Raw genomic sequence first — 15,792 nt, 5'->3', positions numbered from 1 at the left:
AAATCAGTTGTCTGAATCCTGATTCTGAATCTTTGAGTTAAAACAATGTTTATTTTGTTTTATAACTAGACCTCAGAAAAGGAAATACATATTTCCTTAGAAACTCTTTCTGGAATTCAAAATTGTACATCACTTGAAATAATCATTTATTAAAAGTGCAATTTACATGCAATGCACTGTATTGGATTTTATTCATATATGCAGGGAAAAGGACTTCTATTTTCCATAAAGTTTTGATTTTTTTTCTAAGTGGTAATGATATACACAATCTTGACAAAAGAAACATTTTAAACTGATGAAAATTGCTTTTAGGTGTCAATTTTCTTAAAAGATTGTGTTTCCCTAAACAAATAATCAGTACTCCAAATTTCTGTGAAATATTTTTCTCTTTAGAGAGAGAAGGAGAGAGAGATAAGGGGAAAGGCAGATTAACACAAAATTTAGGACCACGATATCCCTGAAGGGAGAGATGGGACAATGGGCAAGATCACTCAGTAATGTTTTATTTCTTAAATTGGGAATGGGCTACATAGACGTGCAGTTTGCTTATTTATTTAATTGCTTGCATTGCCACGTGTATGCCACACATTTTTGTGTTCATTTAATATTTAATAAAATTGTTTAAAGAAATAGTAAGACTATAAATAATGATGGTGAAAACATTATTTTAAAAATATATGACCTAAGGAATTAAGCAAATGATTTTCTCAAAGGGTCCTGAGTTTTCTTTTCTAGTCTACTAAATAAGAGAGTCAAAAACAGAAAGAAAAAGACCGAGGTTAAATCCTGCAGGGCCTCCTTGTCCGGGAGGGGCCGGCTACGCAGCAAGCAGGACGTCAAGCCAGCGTTACGTGGGAAGAGTTTGCTGACCATGGCCACAGAGGACAGCTTTGGGTGCCTGCTACGCTGGGCTGCTTCCAGGGCTCCAATCAAAGCCCAAGAGGTCAGTGCCAGGACGTTCAAACATTTGTTCTCGACTTCCAGATGATATTCATGACATCGTTTTCTTTCAGAATTGTAGATTAATATTTGCATGTCAATAAAGACTAGTATAAGACCTGAGTTGATGAGGAGCTGGTTCCATTCTTCGAAAATAAAAATGTTCAGTGAAGGCTCTCGGAAGCTTACTCCTCAGGAATTCAGCTTGTGTGCATTATTGTGCTTTTGCTTCTATTCTTGCTGTTCAATCTTTGTTTTTCTTTTGGCAACTCCTCCACTCCGAATAGTTGAAAACATGCTTTAGGCTTTATTATGAAGTAGGATTCTAATTCCTGCTGAATTAAAAGTAAACTACATGCCCTGGGTACTTTCATGAGTTTAGGTCTCTTAAAGCTGAAATGGAGTTGAATCAGTAGCCTAAAGGTGAAGCCTCTAAATCCCTTTATTATCCAAACTCCTATAATCTCTTTGTTTTAACCCAGTATGCACAAGAATGGCCCACAACTTCCTAGTTAACATGTCAAGAAGTCTCAGATAAGCATCGGGCTCTTTGGGTTTACTCTCTACACAAAATGCTTCAAACCTAAAGTGATCCTTTAGATGTTGTTTATTTTGATGACCAGATAGATTCCTTTGTTTTGTGAAAGCCATATGACTATTTTGCCTTCTCAGGGAATTTTTATTCTAGCACCCTATCATTATGTGCTACCAAACTTCATATATTTTGCTTGAAGTACCTAAAAATAAAAATGTTTAATTTTTCTCTTGAGTTTAATTTGTTTAATTTTCTCTTGAGTTTAATTTGGCAATTATCAAATCACATTTGTCAATACAACAGTTGAATCAGATGTGACCCAGACATCAACATTTTAAAAAAGTCTCTGTAGCTTTCTCTATTATTTCAAGTTAGAGTAGCTACAAGCAAAATCTTGACTGGATCAATAAGTACCAAAAATGGACTCTGTCATTGAGTCATGTATTAACTCAAATATGATATTCAACTCTGTCAGAATACAAATATAACAGCATGATGAGGCTTGTGTTTAGAAATGCAAAGAGTGTTTTGGAAGTATTTTAAGAAGAATTATTCTAATTTTAACTATTAACATTTTTTCCATCTTTAGATGTTCATTCTTGGACATGTAGGTGCCATAAAAATATTTAATATTTATAATTTCTTCTTTCTTTCTTTCTTTCTTTCTTTCTTTCTTTCTTTCCTTCCTCTTTTTCCTTTCCTTTCCTTTCTTTTTCTTTCCTTTCTCTCTTTCTCCTTCCCTTCTCTCCCTTTCATTTGAGTCTTGAGTTCCCTTGTTATACAGCAAAACACATCTCAGAGAACCAGATTTTTCCTCATGCCCAAGAAACTGTATATGAATATTGAAATAATATAGAGAACCTAGGAAGAATAACCTTAAAATAATGATAGAGTAATTCATATTTAATTATATTCTTGGTAAGAACATAGCATATTATTAATGATTGCTTGTTTACCACTCAGAAACCATACTGATTTTTGGCAAATGAATTTTATGCTGTGCTTTGAAATTATGCTTAGCTGTTCGTAACTATGGAAAAGGTCCTAGCAATATTGCCTTGTCTGTTACGCTGGAAGGTGATTTTTAAAGCTACATAAAAACATATAAGATGGTTAATTAATAACATTCATTTTTACTGAAGATTCCAAACACCAGAAAAGAGTATGGAAAGTTTGAATATCTGCATATGGCTGGAACCCACAGTTGTTTTCACCATCATTGTAAGGAATACCATGCATCTTATATGTCTTGTATCCTATGTACAGAAAGTGACATCTACTGGAGAAAGCAGAACTGAATATTTACTTCCCAAACTCTTTTTTTTCTGCTAAACTTCCAGACAGGCTGTACTATTCTCAAGACTGTTCAAATTTGTTGAAACAAAGGAGGATTTTACTTACTTCAGCGTGGTGTCAAGCCTGTTTATTTAGGTGATTATTTTTGTCAAAGGCGTCCTGCGGAATAGAGGAGTTACAGGGCCAACACCAGCGACGTCATAAGAAATGCTGTTGGAGACTTCTGGAAAACAAGGATAGAGCATTCAGTTACGGAAGAAACTGAGCTTCTAAATAACTCTGAGCCATGGAGCGGTGGATTTGAACAGGACTCGAGTAATAGTCTGAAAATGAGTTGAAAAAATGTGTAACTACTTTAAATGACTTCAAAATAGGAACCATGAAACAAAGTATGGATAAGAATACACAATTTCCCTGTGATGAAAGGCATCCCCATACTGCTGTGTAGTCTGGTCATTTTTATTCATGTTAATCAAATATGAGTTAACTTTACAGTCCAATTACAGTGTACACACTGAACTGGGGATGGCACCCAGCTGATTTTCAGCTGTGGTCAAAACCAAGAAGTACGCAACCACTGAGAGACAGAAATGACATCATTTTCATTCTTGGAACAAATATTGACATAGTTTGAATAATCACCCCTTAAGAAGGAAAGCATTTTCTCATTTTGGTGAAAGTTTCTGTGATAGGTATTCTCAAGACTTAAATAGTGGGGCACCATTACACTCAGCTGGTCAGGAAACTTGAGAAGATTTTGAAGATTGGAATTCGGACTAACAGTCCTGATCTTCTGTTTGTTCTGTTTCCTAAATGGCACCTTCAAGGCTGTTTGCAGATTTAATTATGCTATATAATCATCTGTAGTTAAGGGTCAGATTTCCTACTTCTATTTGTTACTGGTTTTTTATTTTTTAAATTTTGACTTGGATTTTTGTAACAATGCTCTCGCGCTCCCTCTGCTGGTCTTGTCAATTAACAGGCCTGGTGCCTAAGGAGTCCCAATTGAACCAGGGAGAGGAGCCCAAGGCTGATTGGATGGGCAGGCTTCGGTGTTGGAAGTCAAACACAAAATCAGGTTCATTTGCCTCCATCGGAAAGAAAGACGTCCAAAAAACATTTGTTGGTAGATGGTTAAAAACAAAGAAGCTCTGATTATTTTCATACCATGAAGAAAGAACATAATGAAATAGACTTTCAGAAACCTTTAAAAAATGTGACTTTCTTAAGGGGACAAGAACAGAACAAAAACACAAACTCCGTTATCTATATTCATTCAAATGCATGTGCATATTTAGTGAAAGGCATGGAAATAAGGCGTCTCGGTTTCGTGCCTCAGTATTTACACACGCGAAGATTAAATGAAAGGTTGTCTAGCTTGGCCGGTGGGACTCTGAGCTCGGATTAGCGATACAGCCATCCGGTGGGTCAGCTTCCCACATCCTGGAGCTCCATTATGGAGTCACAAAGAGAATGACAGACCTCGGCAAACCCCGGGCCTAATCACAGCGCAGAGAAATGACTTTTGGAAGGTACATTACCGAGCAATTAGGGCCCATTTAATAAATTACCCCTTATGGAACACTTTGAACCCTAGTGGTCTGAAGAGGTTAATGCATCTCTCAAAACTGAGTGTTCCTCACTTTCCGGGGGAGCTCCAAGGCCACGGTTAATCCCAACCTTCCTCTCCCCAATGGCCTCTCTCTCTTGAGCCACTGCTGTAGGGTGGCTTCGGGAGCCCACGCTTGCCCTCCCCCGCGTGTCACGTGCTTCGCTTTCTTGCAGCCTCGCTTGGACACGCTGCTCCAGAGGCCCGAGGAAGGTGCTCACGCTAACTTCCTCCTTTGGCTTCCACGCTGCTTGTTTGGGAGCCTTCTTTTTGTCTTATGTATGGAGAGTTCTGACTTGTGGATTGACTTTAAATGTTACATCTGATGCAATATGCTTTCCACTGAAGCTGTTGAGTAGCAATCACTTCTAAACGAATCCAATATTCAAAAGTAGGTTTTAGGATATTATGAAATCTGGTGGGGGGAAATCTAACAGTAGGTATATTTTTGTAGGCTGAAATTAACTACAGTTAGACACTAAAAACATTTAAAATATAACTAGCGAAGAAAAAGCTTTGTTTGAAGCCAGACTATAATTAGACTTTTTAGGTTTATATTTTAATTTAAATTCAACTTGAGTTTTTGGAATGAAATGCTAATGACACACTAAACACTTTTATGTAAAGAAATACTCAAGGAATGGAATTGGAGGAGACAGAAATATCAAAATGTTACTGTGTATTCATAAAGGCTGACATTTCTATAATGTGTCATTGGTCTACTGAAAAGTGTTCTTGTAAATCATGGTCAGAATCGTCGTGATTTCTAGCACATTTATTGAATGGTTATTGTATCCAAGGCTCTGCTGAGAGCCATGGGAGACAAAAAAGACACGTCTTATGGCTTCAAGACACTTATAATTGTAGAGCTAGGGTTAGGAATGTGAAAAATAATAATAGGGCGTGGAATTTTCCAGAGGACAACAGTTTTGTCCATCCAGAAATGATTTGAGGAATTCAGAGAAGGAAGAGGGATCTTTATTCAGGAAGAAATGAATTTCCTTCAAATGGAATTTTCTTAAGCTTTTTGTTAGGCTTTTGATGAGAAAGCTGGAAAATTAGAAAATAAAATACAATGTTCTACATTGAGAAATAATTGTGCACACGTACACACACACATACACACACACAAAATGACATAGTGTTAGAGACCAAAACCAGGGCCTCATGCATGCTAGGCAAGAGCTTCATCACTGAATTACATTCTCCAGTCTTAATGTTATCTTTAATTGTGTCTGTGAGTGTATTTTATGAATATGTTTGGGAGCCAGATTTTCAACACAAAAAGAGGCATCGGTGACCTTTTAGACTACTGTATTTTACTTTGGTGTACACAAGAAAAGAGAGAAAGCCTATTTTCAATTAATGTAATGTGGAAATCGTTTGTTGTTAGCCTGATAATCTCAGTATAAAGTTTTGAAAAGCTAATATAACTATGAAATGCCATGATGTCTTTTCCCAGAATATTTAGTGATTCATTGGATGAGTCATACCTTTTAAACATTTCTTCTCCTTTCTTTATACCTTGAAGATTTTCCATATTGTAAACTACATTTTCTTACACGCTCATAATAAGCAAAACCATGCTTGGAATTCCTGCTTCTACCTGTCTTAGTTACTCTTCTCTCATTGCTAAGACAAAATACTTGACACCAAAAATGAAAGAAGAAAAGATTTTTTTTTTAGCTTACAGATTTTGGAAGATTCAGTCTATCATCAATTGCAAGGCAGGACGGTGTGATTAAGGGGCAGCTGTTCATGGTGGCTGCAAGTGACAAGAGCACAAAGGACAAAAGGGGAAAAGGACAAAAGGGAAGAAGGTATCTTCTTCCTGCCCCTATATTGTATACCAGCTACCCACTGCTGGGTCTACAATTTTCAGCACACCAATGACACATACAGTCAATCCTAGGGCTAGACAATGAACCAATCACAAATGCCAGATTCAGCAAGCTCCATGGCTGAATGAGGTTTGGGAGGCCATTGAAACATAAACCATAACATTTCTTTATGCAAAAGGCATTTAGTCTATCTGCAAGAGTTGCTAAAATCCTAACAGTTTCAGCATTGCTGAAAAGTTCAAGTTCCAAGACTTCTCCGTGATAGGAAGGCAAACTTCTAGCTGCAAGGCCCTGTAAAAATGGAAACAAAGTTAAATACTTCCAACATGCAATGGTGCAAGATAAGCATTCCTATTCCAAAAGGTACAAATGGGGATATAAAACATTCAAATCAAAGCAAGCCCAAAATCCAGCAGGACAAACATTAAGTCCTGTAGATGCACAGTATTTGAAGCAATCCTGGCAAATTGTGAGCTCCGAAGGCTTATGTGGCTCCACCCCTGCAGCACTTCTGGTGGTTGCAGCTCCCATAGCTTTTCTCTAGGTCTACTTTGCTTGCTCCTTGTGGCTTTCCTTAAGTGATCCATGTTACTGGCTTTTCCAATCTTCTGGGGTCTCTACTGCACCTTTGGCTTCACATTCACAGCATTACACACTGATCTCTTAGTGTCACAGTGCCTGGCCTCCCAGGCCTTATGAAATCAGAGGGGAAGCCTTTTATAACCACAGAAGTCTTGCATTCTGTCTGTACCCCAAACCAGCACCTTTTGGATGATGCTCAGGTCTGTTGGAGCAGGAGGCAGGTTTTTCTCTAGCTTGGCTGTAGGGATCAAGTTCCTGGATTGCTGGGCACTCTGAATCCAATTCTGAGGAACAAATTTTCTATGCCTCTGCCCATTCTGGAACATTGTGCTTTGTGGCTTTCACCTTAAAGCAAAGTTTTTCACTTTTGTAGTTTTGAGGCTGCAGAGGTTTGAGACTTGTCACATTCTATGATGACTTCAGGCCATCTTTTATATTCTCCTGTTCCTTCGCAGCAATGGAGCTCTCACTCTATCTTTGCAGTCCACAGCTTTACTGGAGCTTCCTTTCTGGCCAAACTCACAGCATTCTAAATCATCCTGCTGAGCTCTTTGCTCTTGATTTACAATGTAAATCTGGCTAAAAGCCCCCCAAAATAGCCATGCCACTGCTTCAACATTTGACTGCCTTGAAATTTCTTCTGCCACTGGCCTTAATCTTAGTCTCAGGCAAAGTTTCTGGACAGGAGAAAAATGCAGACAAACTTTCTGGCAAGCCATAACACACATCATCTGGACTTCAACAACCAATGCAGTACTTTCCAGCAAAAATCTCCCAAACCTGGTCTTTATCAGCAGGATTTCGATCAGCCTTCTATTCTTCTGAGCTCTGACCAGAATCTCCTATACAGAACACCTAAGGCATTCCAGTGCTACTTTTTCATGTGACATCTCTGAACCTTTCCAAACTCTTTCCATGAGCCATTCCCAAAGACTGTTAAACCACATGGTCAGGTATAGTCACAACAATGACCCCACTCTTGGTACCAAATTCTATCTTAGTTAATTTTCTCATTGTTAGAACAAAATACCCAAAACCCAAAATCAAGGAAGAAAAGGTTCATTTTGCTTACAGTTTTAGAGGTTTCTGATCATAATCAGCTGGCTGCAAGGTAGGGTGGCATGGCACTGGGTCAACACTTTAAGGAAGCAGCCAGAGCAAAGGGGGAGGGGAGAGCAAACCTTTTTTTCCCCCTCATATTGTACACAGGCTACACTCCCTGAGGGTGGGTATAGCACTCACAAAATTTTTGTGCCTTGCTCTTGCACAGGATGAGGATATTTACAAAATATGGATTCTGGCTCCCTGTTGAGTATCTCAGTTACACTTCTAAACTTCTCAAATTGATACAGTGTATCAACCATAACACTAACTCTACACTGTTATTGAAATTTGGATTTATAAAATCTGGACGTTTTTACATTTGTGCTGTGTGACTTGATTCTTATCTAACTTTAAAAAAATGTTCAGACAAGCAGTATGACAAATTCTTCATTGTGTTACCATATTGAAGTTTTATGAAAAGACCTGAGTATTTTGTAGCACCTGGGATATAGTGTGCCATGGGGTGTGGCTTTTCCTACAGTTTCCTGAAAGCAAGTTCTACTTTAACAGCAGAGTTGCAAAGCAAGTGCTCCACTACCATTTGGTCATTGGTAAGTAAGTACTTAAGTCTGGTGGCAAAGTTGACCTCCATTTATACTAGAATCATGTGGAACTGCTTGCTTGCTCCATAAACAGGGCTTTTCTATGAGCATCTTTCTTGTTTTTTGCCACTTGCATTATCCATGCTAATACCACAACAATGGTTAGTACAAGTATGCAACTGGTTTTATTCCAATTAGTCTGAGTTTGCATTCTGGAATGCACAACACTCAGAGAGGGATAAAAACAGCACAAGTAGAGGGAAATCACATTGTCTACTGCATTTTCTTTCCAGAATTACTAAGTGCACATAAACTGACCATCAGGGGTTCAGTATTTCAGAGATACAGAACTTTTAGTTCCCTTCTTCAAAGAACCAGAGATTACTAGGAAAGTTTTGACATACAGGAAAGTCTATCAAATACTACTGCACTTTGTAGGTGCATTTTAAATAGTGTGGTACAAATTATTCATGCTATAGGCATGTGATGTGCAATATGGAAGCCACAAGACAGATGTAGCTATTGAACACTTGCGATGCAGTTTTTTGAATTCAAAGTGCTATAGTGGAAAACATGTACTAGATTTTGTATGACAAAAAGACTATAATGTATTTCACTTAATAATTTAAAAATATTGTGTTGGTGGTATAGATCAGTGGTAAGATTGCATATTCCACATGCAAGAAGTGCACAGTTTAGTCCTCAGAACTAAAAGAATAAAAATTAAAAATATTGATCACACATTGAAGCAATATTTGGATATATTGGGTTAACTAAAAATACTACTAGAACAAAATTTTCCTTGTTTTAAATTCTTAGTTTACAAACAATCAATATGACCATGTGAAATATCCTCTTTTTGTATCACAATGTATGGGATTCTGTGTTAGCCCAACCAACATACTTTGTTCTTTAAAATTTTTTTTTATTAATACATATTTGCAGTACATGATTTTTTTTTTTTTTTTGGTCTTTTTCCTTTTTATTGGTACCAGGGATCGAACTCACGACTGCCTGCTTTACAAGGCAGGCGCTTATGCCGCTGAGCTAAATCCCCAGCCCCTGCAGTACATAATTTTGCATTCACATTAGAGAGCAGATGTAGGTGCTAACACGTTTTAATTCTTTTGAACCCCCTTTCCTAACCTCCTTCCTCTCTATCCCCTGTACAAATAATGATTACATGCATTGTAGGCACTCTAGTTGTTATATGTACATAGTCAATTTTTTCTGTCTCCCTTCTCTTCCCCTTCTCCCATCTCTTGTTCCCCTTTTCCATATGCAAAAGGTCTGTCTTCCTGTTTTTTTCTTTCTTTCAGTTTGCTTTATATTTCATTTATACTCTGCATTCTCCTTTTTTTTCCCTCTGCATTCTCATATGAGAGAAATCATTTGGTATTTGAGCTTGTGTCTGATTTATTTCACTTAACATTATGTCTCAAGCATGTCTGTTTTCTTACAAATGACTCAAATGTATCTCTTTTTTGTAGCAAGGTAGTATTCCACTATGTATAGGTACCATATTTGCTATATCCATTCATCTGTTGATGGACAGATAGGCTGCTTCCAATATTTTTGATATTATGAATGGTACTGTTATAAACAGATGCACGTGTCACTGAAACTTGATGTCTTTAACTCTTTTAGAAAGCTAACTAACGGCAGAATCTGTAACTGGGTCAAATACAATGTCAAGTTTTAGTTTTTTGAAGAATCGTTATCTGATTTCCATAACAATTATACTGATTTACATTCGCAAAGGCAGTGAAGGGGTTGCTCTTTCTTGCTACAACTTAACCAAAACTTGTTATTACTTGATTATTTGATGACTGCTATTCTATCCAGCATAAGATGAAATCTCCACCATTGTTTTCATTTGCATTTCTCTTATGGACAGTGATAGAATCACTTTTTCATGTATTTCTGGCCATTTGTATTTCTTCTTCTTGCAAGTGTCTATTCATTTTAGCTTCCCAGTGTTTTGATTGGGTCTCTTATTTTGAATGTCTAATAATTTTGAGTTCTTTATGTATTCTAGATATTAGTCCTCTGTCCAATGGGTAGCTTGCAAAAGTTTTTTCCTGTTCGGTAGGTTCAACTCATTTTGTTCCGATGGATCTAGAAGTTCCAGATGAAGCAACACATCAAAATGGCTATCTACTGAGAAAAATAGGACAAAATTTTTCAAAACCAAATAATTTTTATTAATCATGTTGTGTAAAAGAGCAAATCATTTTTCCTTTCTGTCATAAAAATTATCATATGAAGAAATGTGTAGTCAAAATTGCATTTTAATTTTATTTTTTAAGTGTAGTATTTAATTAATTAATTAATTATTATTATTATTATTATTATTATTATTATTATTTGGTATGGGGATCAAACTCATGACTGTGCGCTTACAAGGCAGGTGCTTATGCTGCTGAGCTAAATCACCAGCCCCTAAGTGTAGTATTTTAGAGGAGATATCAGATAGTTGGAGAATAGAAGTGTTATGTTTTTCTGAGTATTATGAGGTTTGCCATGCTTATCAGTCTTTAATGTTTGTAAATTTTTGTAACTTCTTTCTTACCCTAAAGAAATGTGTTGAGGGCTGGGGATTTAGCTCAGCTGCATAAGTGCCTGCCTTGGAAGCAGGCAGTAGTGAGTTCGATCCCTGGTACCAATGAAAAGGAAAAAGACAAAAAAAAAAAAAAAAAAAAAAAAAAAAAAAGAAATGTGTTGAACCTATACTGATATCCAATGTTGTCTTTACAGATGGCCTGCATCCTAAATCACATGTGAGTCACACACTAAAAGACATGCATACATTCTTGAATGGTACTGGACAGCTCCCCAGGAATGATTGGGGGTTCTGGGAAGCAAAATGAAAGAGGTCTTTAAAGATCGAAAAACTCTAAAGAATGTGTGAGAGACTATCTTATTGACTCTTGTAACTATGCCCTGCAAATCAGTGGATAAGTTCTCCATTTTGCAACTAGAGAAAGTAGAATCTTACACAGGCATGTCTAAGGTATGATCCATCTTTCCTTTGAACTTGTTATTTTTGAGTAAAGATCTATTGTTTACACTACAAATTATATATATATATATGTAACATATATTTCATATAAGTAACAAAACTTCCTTTAAAAGTATTTGTATTATAACACAAAAAATAGGGTAAAAAATGTCAGGCCATAGGTTTCACATATAGAAGTCATACTACATTATGTACCTTGAATTTCACATCTGAGGCTAATGATTCCATGCATTGACAACTACCCTTTATGTGGAAATGCAGCTATAAGATCATGGCTAATGAGAGAGAGACAGAAAGAGGAAGAGGAATAGGAAGGAGAGAGGAAGAGAGGGAGAGAGAGAGACTAAGAGACAGCGAGAGGTGAGGGAAAGAAATTAACATTTATTGAGAACCTTACTCTTCATCAAGCCTTACGTTCATCATTCTCACTTGATTATCTTAGTTAATGAATTTTCAAATGTCTGTAGTACATAACCAAGTATCTATGATGCATTACATTCATACTGTCTGATTGTATGACTTTGTCAGAACTATCTGGGCTTCTCATAATTTGACAAGGACAGAGGGCTCTAGAGTGACATTCAGAAAGTTCAGCTAGATAGAGTCATGAAAAAAATTCACCCATCACATTGACTGACACTGTAGAGATATTTTCCTTGAGAGTACGTATACTGTCTACTCTGGGGAGACGTCATCTACCAAGCTGAAGACCTGTAGTCGGTCACGACAGTGTATGATATGTGATCCCTGTTTGCAAAAGGCAACTCTTTCCCACTCATTGAAGAAAGCAGCTTAGCAGATTTGGAAACAGGCATCTCAGTAATCATAGTTTTGTGGAGCAAAAGTCCTGATTCATATTTCTTGATTTATTTTTCACTTCTTTGAATTTAACATCAAACACTGAGAACTGCAAATAAAAAAAAATTTGCCAATCACATTTCATAGGAATTAGGAATCCATACCACCCGAGGATGATCTATAATTCTGGATCAGTTTGTTCATCTTTGTGACCTTTACATTCAGAAAGTGTTTGGACTACACAGGTCTGTGTACTTGCGTAATGTCATCCTGAGTGAGAAGGAACTCCCAGAAAACTCCAAGGGGATGAACCTAACCTTGAGGTCTCATTTTATATTCATGCCCAGGTATATTTGAGTTCTCAGTTCTTCTCAATACTTTGAGCCACTACTTTCTGACATGAATTTCTCAGAAACAGATTTGAAACTGTAGTTTCCACCTTGTGCAAAGTGTTTTCAAATATTGGACAAACTCATTACAACATTCTTCTTCTTTTTGGAAATTAGCTTTAAGTCTCATCAGAGCTGCCATATCATACTTTGCTTTGAAAAAAAAAGGTGGAAGGTGTTTTATATAAATGATAATATGGTCATAATCGAGTCCAACAATGTACATCATTTTGGGTTACTGAACTTGCAAATAGGTGAGAAGAGATTGAATTGAGGCATTTGCGATCCAGTTTGAATTCTTTAGATGCTACTGTTGTTTTCAATAGTGGGAATTTACAATGCAGCAAGATAATGATGAACCTGCTTCCATTTGGTGCCATTATGAAAACATCCTGTTGGTGCCAGAAACAGAGTTGGCACCAGATGGCTATGCTTGATTATACACCATACAACCTCAAAGACATGTGAGAAGTAAGTACCCAGGTGGAACTAGATACTTGAAATAAATATTTTATGTCCACATTACAGTATATTTCTGACTTTGCAATGTCACTCAAGAAGAAAGTAATTTTTTAAAAAATTAAAAAAATAAAATGTATTTTTTGTATTTATTTTTATAAATACATAAAAATGTATTTATTTATTTTTAATGTATCCTGTAACATGTCCTGCAAAATACTGTAATGGACTCTATCAACTTCTAACACTCTGGGTGGAAACTTGTAATACAAATATTTGGATGATTTGATATCAAGGAGAACTGTCCAAGAATAATTAATCAATGAAACTTGAGGTCCCAAGAACTTGGGCTGAACTTGAGCAATGAAAACTGTCCAAGAGATGTTTCATCAGTCAAGGAGTTAGCCTTTCAGAAATAATGTCATTACCATACTATGTTAAATCTCTTCCTATCAAAGTTGTTTGTTGACAAGATAAATTAAATGATTGCAATTTTTTTCCCACTAACATTAGAAAGAAGGCAGACACTGGAGATTACTGTGAACATTTACTAAATTAAGTATCAGTATGCAGTGTTTCATAAAATTTCAAATGATATGTTTCAATCCCAACCCATTCTGGAATTCTAAACACTGAGAAAAATAACTATTTATTATTAATTTGCATATAAGAAAGTTATGTGGGAATGCAAATATTTTGAATTTTTTCATTTCCAGTTTTTTTTTTTCCTAAAATAGAAAGTTTAAACAAGTGCAAGCAGACACGATCACATCTTGTTCTGTGATAGCCCACTCTATATTACTGAGTGGAATTAAATCCTTCTGCCCGGGGTGTTTGCCTTCCCTGTTGCACACCTCAGAGCTGCTCATCATAGCCCTGTCTTAGTGACGTGGCCTTTTCTCATTCTTAAGAGTTTTATACTCTTAAGAGTTTTATACTATATCTTGTAGATATAGTATTTAGTAAATTTTTATTCAATTCATAAAAGAAAAAAAGTTTAAAAACCAAAAATAACTAATACAAAACACCCCTTTGTATACATCATCAGATTTTGAATGAATCCCAGACCAATTACACAGTAAAATAACTTGAATTTGGGCAAGCATATGATTCTTAAGAATATACTGTCTTCATTTAGACATTCACTTTTGGTTGTAGCTCCTGTTCTGCTTCATTGTTTGGGGCCCCATTGAGGGCAGAAACTAAGCCATGCTGTTATAGTAATCAGTAAATGGTTATAATATACAAAGAAGAAAGAAACATTTGTTGGCCTGTGTCTTCATGGCATGCTACTGAAGTTTTTTTTTTAATCTTTTTTTTTTTTTTTTTTTTTTTTTTTTGTCTTTTTCTTTTTTTATCGGTACTGGGGATTGAACTCATGACCACCTGCTTGCAAGGCAGGTGCTTATGCCACTGAGCTAAATCCCCAGCCCCAGAAGTTTTTTTTTTAAAAATAACAATTGCCAAATAATCTGATCACAATTTCTCGGATTTGATTCTCTAGCAATTATTTAGTATCTTTTATAAACTGTGTAAATTTGGCATTGAAAGAAATAAAAAGCCATACTACTTCCAAATTTGTAATCTTGTATCTGCCATTTATTTGAGATTGACTCTACCAGAGCTGAAATCAAGTCTCTGTCTGGGAGCCAGTTTAATGCTCCATGTTCTTATTTGAAATGGGGGGAATTAAGAGCAATGGGTTTGTTGGACTTCCGAAAGGGCTGATCTTGTCAACTTTCATGACCTTATTTCCAAATGCTAGGCATTGTAATAATAATAGAACAGTTGATCAGGTGATTTAACTCATAAATAGGGACACTAGGACTGCATTTTGTTTTATCAGACTAGTGAAAATAAAACAATATTTGGAGCTGAATTTTGCAATTCATTTAAAAACGGCAGACTGGGTTGAACTTAAAAACATTTTTCCCTGTGACTTGTTCATCTCTTGATGCTCAGGAAATATTAACTACTACACTCAATTCTTTTTCTATTTTATTGTTTATTTAGAATAATTTTGCTTGTTATTATTTGATAGGAGTTACTTTCCCATGAGCAACTTATTATAGATTTATCTAAATTAAATCTCATTCCATTTACATTTTTTTCCACCAAAAATCTTCTAGTGTGCTTTCATTTCTTTGTATGATATGCTCATAGCTATTTACTCTTCCCATCACAGAACTAATTTGGACATTTCATTTTGGCTTACTCCTGGTTATATCCCTGCAGAACTCTACTGTCCCCAACTTAATGGTGCATTATTAATAGCTGCTATTATTTATCAGTCAATTTGAGAACAGTCTTACTGACAGAATCTTACTAATGTCTCTATTTTTATTATTTTATTTTACTGTATTTTATTTTATTTTTTGGGTACCAAGGATCAAACTCACAACCTTGTGCTTGCCACTCAGGTGCTGTGCCACTGAGCTATATCCTTGGCCTTCTGTTTTTATTTTTTCCAGTAGGGATCTCAATAGTTTAAGGGAATTGCTTACAGTAATCTTTATTAAGCAGTATTCATGGTACTTTCTAGAAAAAAAGATGGCATATTTGTGCCATTTTTACTTGTGTAATACAAAATTATGGTACTTGAAAGCCTCAGCCTAAAGTATATGCTATCCCAAGTAGGAGAGGATTTGACGTCCTATTTTGTAGAGATTGCTGCAG

General features: G+C 36.2%; 1 long non-coding RNA gene across 2 annotated transcripts in view; it reads left to right on the top strand.

The window, feature by feature from the left end:
• Positions 1-820: 820 nt before the first annotated feature.
• The window catches only part of LOC134476248 (uncharacterized), a 40,692-nt gene continuing 25,720 nt past the window's right edge, over positions 821-15,792 (top strand). For both annotated transcript variants that reach the window (XR_010047829.1, XR_010047828.1), the window contains exon 1: positions 821-943. This is a non-coding gene — a long non-coding RNA (uncharacterized LOC134476248). The remainder of the gene's footprint in view (positions 944-15,792) is intronic.

The sequence above is a fragment of the Cavia porcellus genome, unplaced genomic scaffold (assembly GCF_034190915.1).
Source record: "Cavia porcellus strain 051 isolate PalLab524CR breed Dunkin Hartley unplaced genomic scaffold, mCavPor4.1 scaffold_6, whole genome shotgun sequence".
Lineage (NCBI taxonomy): Eukaryota > Metazoa > Chordata > Mammalia > Rodentia > Caviidae > Cavia > Cavia porcellus.
Note: the sequence above shows the minus strand (reverse complement) of the source record. Positions and strands in the feature narration are given on the sequence as shown.